The sequence below is a fragment of the Schistocerca gregaria genome, chromosome 3 (genome assembly GCF_023897955.1).
Source record: "Schistocerca gregaria isolate iqSchGreg1 chromosome 3, iqSchGreg1.2, whole genome shotgun sequence".
Lineage (NCBI taxonomy): Eukaryota > Metazoa > Arthropoda > Insecta > Orthoptera > Acrididae > Schistocerca > Schistocerca gregaria.
In genome coordinates this window covers 187,023,121-187,041,219 of record NC_064922.1, presented here as the reverse complement: position 1 = coordinate 187,041,219, position 18,099 = coordinate 187,023,121, and the positions used below count along the sequence as shown (strand labels likewise).

The following is an 18,099-nucleotide window of genomic DNA, read 5'->3' as shown; positions in this document are numbered from 1 at the left end:
GGGAGCAGCAACACACAAACAACAGCGAGATCTCAAACAGTCGAGATTTCACTACTGAATAGGGTTCACTCAACTTCTCAAACAGTCGAGATTTCACTACTGAATAGGGTTCACTCAACTTCATACATACTGGGTTCAGTCTTCGGCAACGGTCTCTCAATCCGACAGTGCCTGCTTGCCGCCAGTGGTCCCGGCCTGCCATCACACTGTGGACCTCCTCTCTGCTCCGTCCGAAGCCCAACTGCCTGACACACATGACGACAGGGAAATACAAGCAGTCGCACCAAAGATAGAACCACAAGTACTGGCTATCGATAACCGTCGATGCTGGCACTCACGGACAAACAATACTAGCAAACTCAGTGGCGCCATTAACACAAGAAGGAAACGAAACACCACTACCGCTATTGCAAGACGCCAAGTTATGAACGTCAAGAACGCGGGCGGCCCATGGCTCAGAATCTTATTCCTTTCACTTATGTTCCAGTCACTAAGTTCCAGTCTGTGCGCTGAAAAGGCCCAACTTCACTCAGGGCGAAATGAGTGAGCAACTCAAGCTTCAAAACTGTTATGAGTTTTTCTTCGATTTTCATGGAACTGTATATGTTCACTGGATTACTGAAGATCAGATTGTTAATCAACATTACAACTTTGAGGTTCGGGCTCAGCTCCATGAGAAAATCAGAAAAAAAGCTATCCGAATTGTGGAGGAACAAGTCAAGTGTTCTGACAAGGGGAATCCTCGACGTTTGGAACGCGGATTTACTTCAGACTTCGTACACTCGTAGTGCTCCATTAGGACAACACAATGTGTAAACAGTAGCTCGTACGGCTCAAGCGTTATTGAGAAAATCGCAAGATAATTTCGGTCGTCAAATATATACTTGTGCGTGGCCGTTTTTACCATGAAGCGCGGACAGCTGAGTGGACCGGACACAGTAGCTCAGCGTGCTCGTTCAGAAGGTTAGCTAACCTCTGTAATAAAAAACGAAAAAAAAACTGAGTGAACGGATCCATAAATAACCTGAACGGTTGTCATCGGGCGTCCGCCACGAACAAATTCATCGACCAATATAGAGGAAAATGAGATAGAAAGAAAAAGTGGGTAGTGTTCAAGCCCCGTAATCGCTGGATCGAGTCCTGTTCGTCAGTTTTTTTTAATTTGTAACACAGACATATTCTTTACTATTTACATTACAATTGATATAGTGGGAAAATGCTCGTGATCTATGAACTGTTAATTAATTTACAATATTATTTGGCGCTCTACAAATTTTTACTATCACAAATAATATAATATTCTCGACTATCGACTAGTAAACGACCAAACACATAAAGTGATACTGAAAATGTATGCTTGTTCGAGTCTTCAAAATTTTTCTTATTTAATCGAAAAAGAACGAGGAAATGCTGCGTTATGCATGGTTGGCTTCCAAATCATCGGCTGAAAGAGAGGTTTGTGAAAACGTTTAACGAGGTTTTGTTTTTACACGGAAAACCTCAAAAGACCTTGCGTATGCTGAAACAGCATTTATTCAATGCAGTTGGTGCAGTTTAACTTTATGTTTTCCATGTTTTTACGAAAAATAGCATCATGCCATCGTACTTGTAATGTCGAAAGTGACGACTAATTGTACATCTTTCGAAAGCCGTCTGTGCCGGTCAAAACCTGAAGGTAACAGGTAGTTTCGGGCTCCTTCCAGGTATAAGGGAGATCTCATACACTTTCAGTATCAACTTTAGTGTTTTGGTCGTTTACTAGTCGATAGTTATGAATATAATATTATTTTTCATAATAAAAATTTGTAGACTGCCAAATAACATTGTAAATTTAATGAAAGTTCATCCGATTACACACGTTTTCCCACTATATCAATTGTGATATAAATAGTTAAGAAAATTACTGTGTTAAAAAGAAAAAAAAAGTTACGAACAGGACTCGGTCCAGCGATTACGGGGCTTGAACGCTAAACCACTCAGCTGAAACCGCTACATGGTAAAAACGGCCACGCACAAGTATCTATTTGATGACCGAAATTATCTTACGATTTTCTCAATAACGCTTGAGAAGTACGCGCTACTGCTTACACATTTTGTTGACCTCGTGGAGTACTACGAGTGTACAAATTTAGAAGTAAGTCCGCGTTTCCAAACGTCGTGGCCTCCCCTTGTGAGTCAAGACAGGACACTGATTCATAGTTTCCTTGAAGTGGTTTCTGGCGAAGTAAACATCGCATTATTTGACCACCCACCTTATTCACGTGACCTAATACCATATGACTTCTATCTACTCCCCAAAGTCAAATATGAATTAAAAGGAACAAAATTTCAGTCCATTTCAGCAGTGAAAGGAAAGCTGCGTCATCGAGGAGCTTCGAAAAGAAGACTTTCCAACACTGTTTCCATCAGAGGAAAACTTGCGTGGAGGGTTGTAGGGATGACGAACAGAGTATACTGAGAGTGACAATAAAATATATATGTTTCCAGAATGAGATTTTCACTCTGCAGCGGAATGTGCGCTGATATGAAACTACCTGACTGATTAAAACTGTGTGCCCGACCGAGACTCGAACTCAGGAACTTTGCCTTTCGCGGACAAGTGCTCTACCATATTAGCTCTACCATATCAGCGCACACTCGGTTGCAGAGTGAAAATCTCATTCTGGGAACATTCCCCAGGCTGAGGCTAAGCGAAGCCTCCGCAATATCCTTTATTTCAGGAGTGCAAGTTCTGCAAGTTTGGCAAGAGCTTCTGTAAAGTTTGGATGGTAGGAGACGAGATACTGGCAGAAGTAAAGCTGTGAGGACCGGGCGTGAGTCGTGCTTCGGTAGCTCAGATGGTAGAGCACCTCGTATGTCTTGTGGAATATAGACGTAGATGCCGAATGAAAGGGCTGAAGATAGCGGTATATATGATGATCTTACAAACCGTTGTGTTCCGCCGAACGCTGTGGTATAGAAGGAAGTACAGAGTGTCCATCAGCAAAGCTTCCTCCCCCCATGCGTGCCCGCGGACTGGGTTTGCGGTGGGAATCGATGGATACGGGACAACCACGGCCGCGTTGTGGGAGTCCAGGGCGCCGCGCCGTATCTGCCCTCTCTCTCTGGTGTGACGTCACTGGGGCGGGACGACAGGGGTGGGGTGGGGGCCAGGGCAGCCCGCGTGGCGCCCGGACGCCACAGGCCGGCAGTCCGTGTGCGTCGGAGACAAGTGCAGGCGAGGCTGCGCGCGGCAGTGTCACGAGCTCCAGCGCCCTTCAGACCGCGCGGCTGTGACGCGAGGGTTGTGGTGCCCACCGGTGAGTACACGCAGCTGACAGCACACTTTGCTCAACCTGACCTGCGTGGCTTCGAGTATCCAAGCTTCGGTCCCGTCTTGTTGTGATACAGATTCTGTTTAGTTGCTGTCCTGCTGCGAAAAATCAGGCTCATTCTTCGCAACACAAAAATGTATTCTTGTCGAGTGTTTCACGATACGGAATTTCAGCTATCAAGGAGAGGACAGACGTTCCGATCACATATTTACTTCCGACTTTCAACAATTTTAATAGCCTACTAGGACAACATAATGTACAATTAGGAACGCGTACTACTTAGCCGAAAACAAGAAAATTGCAAGAAAAGTTTTACACGTCAGTGATGTTCCGGTGCGTCGTGATCACGAGTTCAAGCTAGCGGATGTCATGCTTTTTAGTGGTCAAGCTCCTTATTGATTGGTTCCCTGCCTCGAGTCCCGCTCATATTTTTTTCTTTAATTGTCATTTTTTCAACGCTAATCATATTATTTCGTACATATTAGATCTGAACACACCAGTGTCTTTGTATCAAATATTATTGATTTCCTATATTATTTGGCTGTTTACTATACATTTTATTATTGCAACGAATATTATGCTTTTATTTCTATAGGCAAGTTTTTATCAAACACCTTAAAACCTGTTGATATTTGATTGACAACAAACGTAAAATGGTTTCTCGTGAAGACGCTAGTACAATATATTCAATAGTACATCGTCAACTTTCGGCACCCAAATTTACGAAAATGTTGCATTACACGTGGTTTACATCCAAATTGTCAGAAGGAAGATAAATTTTTCAAGAGATATCGACAAGCTTTGTTTTTTTTTCCATAGTAATTCTGAAGTTTACTTATATGTGGGGTGAAATTGCATTCATTCGATGCAGTCCATGCAAATTAACTTGTGTTTCATCATATTACCTTTCAGACGTAATATGAATGAAATGGTATGACTAGTGTTGAACAGAATATGAAGTAAAAAAGAAAAACACAAGCAGGACTCAATCCAGCGACTCGTGCACATGATCGCCGCCAGCTCACTGACGTGTAAAACTTCCCTTCAGATTGTCTCAAATCAACTATGTAGTATCCCTTGCCACTCGTACATTGTTATGGACTACTAAAAGTGTGCAACGTTTGAAGTAAAGCCATGAACCGAACGTTGTGGTCTCCCCTAGAGGTATTTGAAAACCTTGCGATTATCTCTTTCGCTTTCCCTATCTGTTGTCTCTTATTGAAAACGAAACCTCCCAAAGAGTGATGTTTACGGGTCTACTTGTATTATCCAAGAACAAATACTGACAAAAAGCAGTTTTTTTTAGTGGGTTCACAAAGAACTATTCGTAGGAGGATGGCAGATATAGATTTCCCTGACCCTGAAGTTCAAGATATGACACCAAGGATGTTTCTGAAAGCCCACTTTTGAACTATATCAACTTTTGAATGTTCTCATTTTCGCCAAAATTTGTTGGACGTGATATAGCTAAAAAAATAAAAACCACCTCTTCCACGTCAGTCACAGTGACAGTGAAGATAATTCAAAAATGGTTCAAATGGCTCTGAGCACTATGCAACATAAATTCTAAGGTCATCAGTCGCCTATTAGAACTAATTAAACCTAACTAACCAAAGGACATCACACACATCCATGCCCGAGGCAGGATTCGAACCTGCGACCGTAGCGGTCGATCGGCTCCAGACTGTAGCGCCTAGAACCGCACGGCCACTCTGGCCGGCGAAAGATAATTCTTATGCCAGAAGGGCACAGTTTCTATAAAATATCTTGAAATGTAATACTTTACTACATGATTCTTTGTGCGTAATCGGGTCAGAAACGTAAAATGGGAACAAAGATTCTATGCCAAGGGACATTAATCTAATTTTATCTGTATTTGTGCGGGAAGGGGCAGCCAGAATTAGGGTGAAGGATATACGTACATTATTTTTTGGAACTTATTCTGTACGTACTCCCCAGGAAATCAACAACTAATGCAAATGCTTATAAACGGTATGGCTTGTTGCCTAAAATTCGTTTATACGCAGTTATGAAACCGTGATGTGCAAGAAAATACTGGTAGAAGTTGAGTACTGCTCTAAGAAGACAATGTTCAAAAATACTTCGTTGTGGAGTCCACATTTGCATCTAGGCGAAGTACTAACGCCTACCTCCAGGCCTGTTTGCAGTACTACGCAACTTGTTCCCGATATGTTAAAACAAGTTGTGAAATTTGCTCTCCGCATTTCACAAATTCCTTTTCACTACCAGGAATCCTTCGATTTCTGTATATGAAAACAGTAACTGTTCTCGAAAGAACAGATACCATTGATGACCATCCAGCTTTTCTAGAAGAAATGAAAATTAATTGAAACCCTCAGCGGCCGACAGGTGTTGTTGATATACCTCGATGGGGACAGCTGAAAATGTGTGCCCCCGAGTGGTACTCGAACCCGGGATCTCCAGCTTACATGGCAGACGCTCTATCTATCTGAGGAACCGAAGGCACAGATTAATAGCGCGACTGCAGCGTGCAAGGGAGAAGTCCCTGCAGTCGCGCTATTCATCTGTGTCCTCGGTGGCGCAGATGGATAGAGCGTTTGCTATATAAGCAGGAGATCCTGGGTTCGGGTCCCGATCGGGACACACATTTTTAGCTGTTCCATCGAGATATATGAACTACAGCCGTCGGAAGCTAAGGGTTTCAATGAATTATCATTCCTTCGATTTCTTATTTTGTAAATGCACTTGGTTTTCAGTATCGTTCAGGAACACCACATACCTTAACTTATGTTCGTTTACAAAAACAATAACTACAGTTCCTCACGCTGTCAGAGTATATATTTCTCTCCATTAAGGATTAATTTCTAGTGTTTGCCCGATACAGGATGTTAGGGGTACAATTACAGATATTGTAATCACTGGTACCTTCGTATGTGGTGGTGGTGGTGGTTAGTGTTTAACGTCCCGTCGACAACGAGGTCATTAGAGACGGAGCGCAAACTCGGGTTAGGGAAGGATTGGGAAGGAAATCGGCTGTGCCCTTTTCAAAGGAACCATCCCGGCATTTGCCTGAAACCATTTAGGGAAATCACGGAAAACCTAAATCAGAATGGCCGGAGACGGGATTGAACCGTCGTCCTCCAGAATGCGAGTCCGGTGTGCTAACCACTGCGCCACCTCGCTCGGTACCTTCTTATGTGTCCACTTCAATGTGTTAGTTGTTACTTCTCTGTGTCTAACTGTTCTCCAGCGAAGACGTCACATCATTTATTACCTGATGGTTTCTCAACGGTTGAAACTACACTATTAAATGAAATGCAACCATTTTAAGTGCATGTGTCCACATTGCAATATTTGACCTGCTGCACAGGGTAAAACAAGCATTGCTTGCTCTTGCCACATTTACTTAAAAGTACTAATCAAACAAAAATTAATCTGCAAATGATGTAAATACTGATTTAATGTTGTTCAGTAGACTGTCCTCAGTTACCAGAAAGAATATCTGCACAGATATCCCTAACATCCGTATATTGCCTAACAAAAGTATTTCAGGTAGCATGCTGATAAGATCTTTGGGACTATAGCCAACGTTTGGGATGCGTTTTGGAGCTTGAGAAGACATTGGTGTACAAAAAATAATAATTCTTGTAATTTCTGTTTTGATTCAGTCGAGACTGCATGATTACAGGAGAGGAACGTACAGATTAGGTCGGTACGTAGTGGAGAGCATTGATAGCGACTTTTTGAAACCGCGTTGGAGCCACTGTACCTCATTTCAGTTATATTCAAAGACCGAGACCCTGTATGTGACACCTTGACCTGAATATAAAATTTTCAGCCTGTCCTGTAAGTGACGAGTATAGCCTTTTGGCAGGAGGCTGAGAGTTACTTGCAAGCACGGTCATTGTGCCTGTCATTTATATTGCTTGAAGAAAATGACTTGATCTTGACAGACAGTGACTGACTTCTGTATTCATTTAATATTTTCTTACGCGAAATCATGCACACATGTTCAGAAAATAACACCTTGAACAACTAGAGATAGAACATTCATACTGGCGGGACATGTACCTTATTATATTCTGTAGAAACGAATAAAATTTGAAAGATGTCGGCACGCGACTTCATGGACCACATCGATATCGTGGCGCTACGCCGCCTACCAGTAAAACGTGCCCTCTGTTCTCATTGTCGCTATAAATTTAAGGTAATGGATCAATGTGACGTGAAGAATGCCTCGCAGACATATGTGCGAACCGTAACGTCGAATCAATAAATTTGAAACAGAGCGCATTATTGGCATGAAAAAATGTGATGCATCCATTTAGGAAACTGCTGCTCGTGTGAAACGAAGTGTTTCGGATGTGCAAAATGGTTCAAGGAAGGCCGTAACACACGACGAAATGGGTTACGTCGCACCACCCACTACATCCAGAAGGCATTGCAGGAGAGACCTGCGTCCTCCACCACTCTGGTTCAAATCAAATGGTTCAAATGGCTCTGAGCACTACGGGACTTAACATCTGAGGTCGTCAGTCCCCTAGAACTTAGAACTACTTAAACCTAACTAACCTAAGGACATCACACACTCATCCTTGCCCGATACAGGATTCTAACCTGCGACGGTTGCGTTTTGCGCGGTTCCAGACTGAACCTCTACTCTGGAGCCACAGTGGAACAATGTAACACGTCGTACACTATCAGGAGTGGAAGACCGTCGTCGTCTATTACGTCATGGGTTACGTGCGTGTCATCCACTTCTCAGCCTACTTTTGACAAATATGCAGAGACATACTAGAAGGCAATAGTGTATGGAACGACATGAGTGGGGACAGGAATGGCATCAGAGAGTATTTTCGGACGAATCCAGGTTCGGTTTGTTTGGAAATGATGGCCGCGTTTTGGTTCGCCGCAGGCAAGGAGGGTGCCGTCACAATGACTGCATACACACAAGACATACAGCGTCAACTAAAGGCCTTACGGTGTACGGTGCTATTGGGCACAATTACCAATCACAGTTGGTGTGTTTCCAGGGTACGGTGACCAGTGACCTAAGTGAATGGCATACTGCGACCCGTACCCATACCCTTTCTTCACAGACGCCATTTTTCAGCTTGACAATGCATGACCACATGGTGGTGCACGAGGACGTGCGTTCTTGGTGTCACAGGATATCAGCGTTTTTCCTTGGCTCCCCAGGTCACCAAACTTGTCACCAACCGACCGATCACATCCATCACTGTCTGCCTTCTTTGGAACTGTATTTATTACATTCATTCTGAATCTGAGAGTGTTTCACCTGTATGATATATCTTGCTTAGAAGATGGAGTAAATAAGTTGTGGCTCTGGGATGGATCCCTGTAAATGTGAGGTCCGAGCGGTCTAACGCTTGGCTTTCCGGAGAGGGAAGGAGCGCCTGGCACGAATCCCATGCCCCATGGGTCTAGCTGTGTTGTAGCTGACAATTCGAACGTTTTGCAACACAACTTTTATTGACGTGAGTCTACATGGAAATGACTGAATAATAATGAAAAGTCACAATCACAAAGTCAGTAAGAATTTCCTACTAGAGGCAACAAGAGATAACTTCTAAGTTTCCCAGAAGAGTCCGTTGTAACACACACACACACACACACACACACACACACACACACACACATACACACATACACACACACACACACACACACACACACACACACACACACACACACACACACACACACACACACACAATTACAAGTCCTATTCCGATGTCGAAGAAGTAGTCTTCCGTGGAGACGTCCTTGAGGTCGGTATTCGGCGGGAACTGATGTCCCGTGCTGGTTCTAGACTTTAAATAGTATTGGTCAGCCAATCAGATATTGGTGTAGTAATACTTCCTGCAGGCCATCTCGAACTCCCTCTGCAGGTAATAGTACTCGGAATGTCTGTTACCAATACGGCGATGTTTACCATTGCTTACGCCTTTGGGCATAGGCAACCTCGTTCCTGTGTCGTGTTAGATGTGTTGTCGGCCCGCAGGTGACAGCGTAACAAGCTGCAACTACTACCTGAGTTTCAAATTTGTTAATTCCCATCTTGAGACCATAATCACATGGGCAACCTTTTCACATGTGTCACCTGAGTACAAATTACAGCTTCGTCACTGCACTGCCCTTTTATACCTTGTATACGTGATACTACCGCCGACTTTGCGTGACTAACCTATGACTTCTATCGTATCAGTATAATTTACCCCCCTCACTTTCCTCATTCCATCAACTCATTACGTATGGCTTTCAGTAAGTGATGTAACATATGGTTTTTTTCTGAAAGCATATTGGTTTTATTGAGGACACTGATACTCTACATTATTCCTCACTCTTTGTGCTACAAAACCCTGTTTTTGAACAATGCGATCGCCTTATGCCTTCTTATTGCGAGAGCCTGTACGCCGATGGTACCTCTCTACTGGAAGACTTCGGCGCCAACGTCTTGCTGCATCAATAAGCTCCGCCACATTCACGTACTGCAAACGAACTGATGTTAGAAGGTGCTAGATTTGGGGTGTAAGGTGAACGAGGAGGAACAGTCCAGTGAAAATTTGTGAGCTCCTTCGGATACACAAACTTGTCAGAGTCCTTGTATTGTTATGAAGAAGATCATTTACATTTTAGTTTCGACGAACACGCGGAACTCCAACAATGCAGGAGTCAGAGCTGTGTACGGCCGGCCGGTATGCGAAATCGGAGAAGTTTGTGCGATTATGTTGTGATAATGACACACTCCTCGCCCAACGACTTCCCGCGTTTTCTTTTTTTCATTACCAGGTAGCCGTAGACATTCTACAAGCGCCTATGAATATCTGCGATGCTCTGGTTTTGCGCCAAAAGACACTCAATGACAGGCCTCTTCTTGGAGGGCAACTCCGTTATAGACGCCAGGGGTACTGACAGCACTGCTACCTATCGGAACTTTGTAAAACTATAGGAACGGAAGAGGAAATATTCTGCACAGAAAATTCTGCATTCTTTTCAAGCAAAATTGGCCAACAAGAAAAAGCGCTGCATTAATTATTGAACGCTCCCCTCCTTTGCTATTCCTAGTTGCCTCAAGGTGAGTCCTAAGAATTAGTCTTACTTGTAACCAAGTGGTGATATAAATTTCTCTTCTCTGTAACATAATTCAGTGTCTTTATACTAAATTTTACAAGTAATCAACAACTGTGGCGTTCAATCCCTTACCACAGAAACAATTAAAGAGCTGCAGTATATTCTGTTTAATACATTAGTATTTTTTTTTACGTGGCCCTCAGTTGAGCTTTTAACATTCAGTGTCTGATTTCTCCACCTGTAGTACAATAAAAATTGTAATTATTTGTTGATTTTCTGTCACTGGCATGTTATAACATACATTTATTTAGCGCAAGCTCTCGACATCTTCGGTCGCAGGTGCGCCTCATTGCTTCATTGCTGTTGTGATAAATTGGGCATTGATCCACCTTTCCAAGTCAACATTTGGATTCATTCTCCTTCGTCTGGAATTGATTATAATTTATAGACAGAATCCACATGCTACCTTGATGCGCGTTTTATAAATATATGAAACCTTTACAGTTATCTCTATTTTTTAAAGAGAAAAGTATGAAAACTCATATTCGGAAATCAGTCTGATAATAATCATTGCCTCGGCAAACAAAACTAATTTTTCTTTTAAATTTTGGCTACCGCTTTCATGACCATGCAACCAGCTACGAATTATATAAATTAAAACAACTACTATTTCTCGCAATTATCTATGAACAACATTTACTCTTATCAAAGTAGGTAATATTTTTATAACATTGCATACACACCACGCACACCTGAGTACCAAAATTTAGTTATAACAAACAGACTATTACCTTGGAAAACTTATATGTAAATGTTACTCTTTGTGTGACAGTTTTGGGTGGTCGCCTTTGGTACAAGACGTCTGCCTATCGCGTCCTAAGAATTTAGTCCGACGTATCGTATTGCTGGCCAGGGCAGCAGTCGAACATTTTCGGTATCCAGAAGGGCCCTTACAGGACCTGCAACATGCGGTCGGGCATTATCCTGCTGAAATGTAGGGTTTCGCAGGGATCGAATGAAGGGTAGGACCACGGGTCGTAACACATGTAAAATGTAACGTCCACTGTTCAAAGTGCCATCACTGCCAACAAGAGGTGACCGAGACTTGTAAACAATGGCACCCCATACCATCACGCCGGGTGATACGCCAGTATGGCGATGGTAAGTACACGCTTCCAATGTGCGTTCACCGCGATGTCGCCAGACACGGATGCGACCATCATGATGCTGTAAACAGACCTGGATTCATCCGAAAAAATGACGTTTTGCCATTCGTGCCCCCAGGTTCGTCGTTGAGTACACCATCGGAGGCGCTCCTGTCTGTGGTGCTGCGTCAAGGGTAACAGGAGACATGGTCCACGTGCTGATAGTCAATGCTGCTGCAAACGTCGTCGAACTGTTCGCGCAGATGATTGTTGTATTGCAAACGTCCCCATTTGTTGACTCAGGGATCGAGCCGTGGCTGCACTATTCATTACAGCCATGCGGATAAGATGCCTGTCATCTCTACTGCTAGTGATACGAGGCCGTTGAGGTCCAGCACGGCGTTCCGTATTACCCTCCTGAACCCACCGATTCCACATTCTGCTAACAGTCATTTGATGTCAACCAACGCGAGCACCAATGTCGCGATACGATAAACCGCAATCGCGATAGGCTACAATCCGACCTTTATCAAAGTCTGAAACATGATGATTTGTATTTCTCCTCCTTACACGGTGCATCACAACAACGTTTCACTAGGCAACGCCATCCAACTGCTGTTTGTGTATGAGAAATTGGTGGGAAATTTTCCTCATGTCAGTAAGTTGTAGGTGTCGCCACCGGTGCCAACCTTATGTGAATGCTATGAAAAGATAATCATTTGCATATCACAGCATCGTCTTCCTGTCGATTAAATTTTGCGTCTTTAGCATGTCATCTTCGTGGTGTAGCAATTGTAATGGCCAGTAGTGTATATAGATGTATAATGTGTGTGTGTGTGTGTGTGTGTGTGTGTGTGTGTGTGTGTGTTCGTTCCACGTCTCCTGTTAAGCCACTGTACCGAATTCAACTAAACTGGGTACACATATCTCTTACTGGCAGGCAACAATCGCTGTGAGGGTAAGAACCCCTTACCTCAGCTCAGAAGGCGAGACGTTATAGTTAATGAGATGGGTGAAAAGCTGACACATCATGGATGATGTTTAAATGTATTACTTCTGTGCTACTAACTGTATTCGCAATACATTTCGCAGGCAGTGTCCACATTTATCGCTAATTGCCACTACAAAGTTATATCATGCTACAACACATGGTTCAGGAGACACAACGTTATACGAACTGAGATGCGTGAAGAACTGTCGCATCATCCATGACATTTAAACTCATTATTTCTCTGATACTAACTACATTCGCAGTATACTTCGCTGACAGTATGCAGATATGTCTTTCATTCTACCTACACAAATACACTCCTGGAAATGGAAAAAAGAACACATTGACACCGGTGTGTCAGACCCACCATACTTGCTGCGGACACTGCGAGAGGGCTGTACAAGCACTGATCACACGCACGGCACAGCGTACACACCAGGAACCGCGGTGTTGGCCGTCGAATAGCGCTAGCTGCGCAGCATTTGTGCACCGCCGCCGTCAGTGTCAGCCAGTTTGCCGTGGCATACGGAGCTCCATCGCAGTCTTTAACACTGGTAGCATGCCGCGACAGCGTGGACGTGAACCGTATGTGCAGCTGACGGACTTTGAGCGAGGGCGTATAGTGGGCATGCGGGAGGCCGGGTGGACGTACCGCCGAATTGCTCAACACGTGGGGCGTGAGGTCTCCACAGTACATCGATGTTGTCGCCAGTGGTCGGCGGAAGGATAAATCCAATTGGATTTATTACAATAAAACTAACATCGTCTAGAGAAGCACAAATTTTGCTTTTCAGTGTTATGTGGAAGGTCTTTCACATATATTGGGAATATGAACGGACCCGAAATTGAACCCTGGACGTCCGTGAAGTACCGCGGTGACATCAGCATCCCACAATGTACTTTCACGCCTGACCTGAAATAAAACCAGACGCCTGCTCACACCATGGCTGTGGCTCTAAAAAATATTGGAGGAATGAGATCTCTGAAGAACCCGCTATCAAACTCACCGAAGATGTTTATCCGGGTATTGCAGAAACGTGATTTACTGCTGAAAACAGTGCGTCGCTATTCATTGCCAGTTTTCCCACTGAGGAACTACTGCACGCTCTTTCGTTTGTGTTGTGGCGTTGGCCGCTGTGGTCGAGTGGTTCTAGGCGCCTCAGTCCGGAACCACGTGGCTGCTACGGTCTCAGGTTCGAATCCTGCCTCGGGCATGGATATATGTGATGTCCTTAGGTTAGTTATGTTTAAGTAGTTCTAAGTGTAGGGGACTGATGACCTCAGATGTTAATTCCCATAGTGCTTAGAGCCATTTGAACCATTTTTTCTGTGGCCTTAACGCCTGCCCACGCATGGGACCCGTAACTCCCCTGTCTGTCCAGTGCAAGTTTCCGACCAACTGGTGCGGGATGACGTGCGAAGGTGTGAAGGAGGTACGATGTGCCTAGTGTATAATGCGGCGATCGTCTATTTTAGTGGTCAGACATGCTCGACCAGAACCTTGAGAAGTTTTCGTTTACATTTCATTTTCACTTTCTGCATGCGAACTTTCCTTGTTTAGAGACAGATTATTCCCCATCTCTGCAGATATTTGTATTTTTCTTGTTTTTAGTAGTCTACATTTTGACTGGTTTGCCGCAGCCCACACGAATTTCCCTCTTCTGTCAGCCTTTTCACTTGCACTTTCACCCAAGATCGTCAGGTACTTGTTGGATATACTCCAACCCCCGTTTCCTCTTACAATTTTTACTCTCTACAGCTCCCTCTCCAACCATGGAAGTTATTCCCTGATGTCTTAACAGATCATCACGTCACCTGTTCTCTACAATATTCGTCATAGGAGGGGCGTTCAGTAAGTAATGGAACAACATTATTCTCGGATAATTTCGCTTGTGCGACATGGTGGGATATTTCTGCTTCAGCCCCTATAGATCCATGAAGTCCCAATAGGTGGCAGGGCTGTACGCAGCCTTCAAAGTGGCGTCTGTAACGGAGGAGTGTTCCAAGAAGAGAGCTGTCTCTGAGTTTCTTTTGGTGGAAAATCAGAGCATCGCAAATATTCGCAGGCACTTGCAGAATGCTTACGGAGATCTGGCTGTGAACAAAATCAGGGTGAATCTTTGGGCAAGGCGTCTGTCATGACCGCAAAAACGGTAGCACGGACCTGTCCGACCTCGCTTTGACGTTCGGCCCCGCACAGCTGTCACTCCTACAATGTAGGAATGTCCGGACACACTTATTCGAGGTCTCCTATTCACAACAAATAAAAACACGATAATAACCATCGATTAAATATTTTACTGTCCAAGCAAAATCATAATCAAACACCACGATGCCGAACTGGAAGTTTGTGTGGTTAGTGCTGATACACTCGTCCACCAGTTGAGGTACTCAAAGATGGGTGCCATTGGGTGTCTCGCCGCCTAAGACAAGACCATAAGGAGTAACGAAGGCTCATCTGTGCAGAATTACAAGTTCATTAAAAGGCTGATCGTGAGAACACTTTTTTTCTCGAAACGCCGTCACAGGCCATGAAAAATGGGTTCGTCGCTCCTGAATAAAAATCTAAAATCAAGATAACTGACAGACATGTGTAGGGTATCTCTGTTTTACGTCAAGTTAAGTCTTATCTTCAATCTCGTTTTGTTTAGCAAAAGTACTGTTCATCTTTTCTTTTACAACTGTTGAAAGTTTTTAGCAAAATTCATAAACCCCATTGTTTGTTAAGTCTAACTGCGACGGACAATTATAGACTGCTAATGTAATTTTGATATGGAGTGAAATTCACTTAAATTACATTTATGGGAAATCCTAGCACTGTTCTTCCACCTTTGCCCAAGAAACATTTGCATTCTATTAAAACTCTGTTTTCACATGTTGCAGTAAAACGGTGTAACAATCAGTGCATCATTCAAATGTCTCACATTGTGTGGAAACAGCAGTAAAGACAGCTTTCTGATTATGTTGCTATGATGATCGCTGACCTATGGGAAAAACGCGGTTGCCATTTTGTCGATCGAAATTACCCAACAAAAAGTTCAAAATAAACTGGTGCGTCGTCTAAGTGGCTGAGCCAGTTATCAAAATTTGTAAAGCTGCGTCGTTGTAGGAAGCGGTGGTTGATTTCCCAACAATGACGGCTGTGGGACTAGACAATAAAACCACAAACCATAGTGCGGCTGGCGGAATATAGCAATAGCTACAGATGTATGTTATTTCATACGCTACTGTGTCATGGTAACTCCAGGTGTATTACGTTCCATTTCTCATATTTGGAGAAACAGATTGTGGAAGATGTAAAATTAAATAACGACGGTTCCCAGAATAATCTTATGCAGGCTATCGGTTAGAAAAAAAATATTATCCCACAATGGTCTAATTGTTGTGGTTTGCAGGAGAGCCAACACCTTGGTACTAAAGGAGGCCGGAATGCACGCGTTTTAGCTCACGCAGGCTGTCGTGAGGTCTGGAATAGGACAAGGAAATTAGAATTTAGGAAAACGGACGTAGCTGGTGGAATACTTAACTTTAATCTATTAATGACGAACGTCGCTCTTGACGGTACATGATTCACAATATCAATAATAACTGAATGTGGCGCCTTGCTAGGTCGTAGCAAATAACGTAGCTGAAGGCTACGCTAACTATCGTCTCGGCAAATGAGAACGTATTTAGTCAGTGAACCATTGATAGCAAAGTAGGCTGTACAACTGGGGCGAGTGCTAGGAAGTGTCTCTAGACCTGCCGTGTGGCGGCGTTCGGTCTGCAATCACTGATAGTGGCGACACGCGGGTCTGACGTATACTACCGGACCGCTGCCGATTTAAAGGCTACCACGTAGCAAGTGTGGTGTCTGGCGGTAACACCACACTAATTTTGCCTGAGACTATAATAAATCGCATTACTCAAGGCAATAAAAGAAATATAATAGATGGTTTGAAAATAAAATCTGTGTGAGTCGTCTGGGGCGCTTTTGAAACACTGGGTATTTTGGCAAGTTTGTTGCTAAGAGACCGCTATCAGCTGCACCAAATGTCCAGTTTCCGACCTGTGTGACAGCACAGAGGCGTGCGTGCGTGCGGCTAGGACACGGCACGTCCACTCCCTCTAATTACTTGGCCTGGCTGCTTGGAACCGCCTGCCGCATTAGCAAATGGGATTTATGTAGAAAGAACCCTGCGCTCACAGGTCGCAGGAGCCGGAGGGCGGCTTGTAGTGTGTTAATCAGTGTGAACGTTCGAACGTTGAGCAAAGGAGCAACCTACCCACAGATACATATTTTTACCGCCACGAGCATTCAGCCTAAGTCTCCCTGCAACAAAGGAAGAGTTACTGCAAGTTCCTGGGTCAACAGCAGGTTGCGACCTCACCTTCTTTTCGGTGTTGTTTATCCATACTTTCGCCTATATAGTATGAGATTCATGTTTTTCACCTGATTACGCAAAACATTGGCGCATTTACTTTTATACCGTTCCAAAAATGGTTCAAATGGCTCTGAGCACTATGGGACTCAACTGCTGTGGTCAGCAGTCCCCTAGAACTTAGAACTACTTAAACCTAACTAACCTAAGGACATCACACACATCCATGCCCGAGGCAGGATTCGAACCTGCGACCGTAGCAGTCGCACGGTTCCGGACTGTGCGCCTAGAACCGCGAGACCACCGCGGCCGGCGTATACCGTTCCAAATCAGCTCATAACGTAATTTCAGTTTAGTATGTTTCTGTGTGATAATGTTGTGCTACGAAAGTTAATTGTACTGCAGATTTCACCCAACAACCACCTCCATTCCAAACCTATACGAAACCTAATCTTGTTTTCATTTTTATATCATTCAGAACTAATGCTACGTAGGAGCAATTATTTTTGAAATTTAATATCAACGTACGTATTTATTAACAAAACGTTTTTAACCATAAAACTAAGAATCAACATTATGTTTCAATACACATTTAGCATCCTCAGAAATAAACGATATTGATATAAAAAGTAAATGTAAAGCAATATTGTGAGGTAGCATATTTGGAAAATTATTGCCTTTATTTTCTTAACTATATAAATAGCTTTTGTTTCTGTTTATATTTCCGAGAACTTCGCAGTCATAAATATGTAATACCAATTTCATTTGTCACTGTTACAAACTTGACACACTGCAATTTCTAGTACATACTGGGCTCAACACATCGAAATGCACACCAAAGCACACGCTTCTTGTTAGCTTTGAGTGAAAGTCAGTCCGGTTGTGATCTGTAAGAATATCTGCTGTAAGTGTAGAACGTCTTTTGTTTCGAAGAAGTATTACGAAGACGTATCTCCTGTGAGTAAAAACTGTTTGTTGTGATACAGTGAAGGAATCTTCGTGTAATCAAAGCGTTTTATGATTTTGTGTGATTATCGTCGTGTAATAAAACGTGTTATGGGAAACCACCGAAATAAACATGTCAAGGGAAAAATCTCATCCGTGCACTTCAGCCTTCAGAAAAAGTCCAAACGAATCTTAATATGATGATTGGTATTATATGTAATTGTCCCCTCGACGTTGACCTCTAATAAAGATAAGCTTACTACGTC

General features: G+C 43.4%; 1 protein-coding gene across 2 annotated transcripts in view; it reads left to right on the top strand.

The window, feature by feature from the left end:
• The first annotated feature begins 3,194 nt into the window (after nucleotides 1–3,194).
• LOC126355024 (fibronectin type III domain-containing protein 5) overlaps nucleotides 3,195–18,099 on the top strand; it is a 1,528,277-nt gene continuing 1,513,372 nt past the window's right edge. The window contains exon 1 of one of the 2 annotated variants that reach the window (XM_050005171.1): nucleotides 3,195–3,299. The gene's annotated coding sequence lies outside the window, so the exon portion shown is untranslated. The remainder of the gene's footprint in view (nucleotides 3,300–18,099) is intronic. The other variant, XM_050005169.1, reaches the window with a different exon arrangement.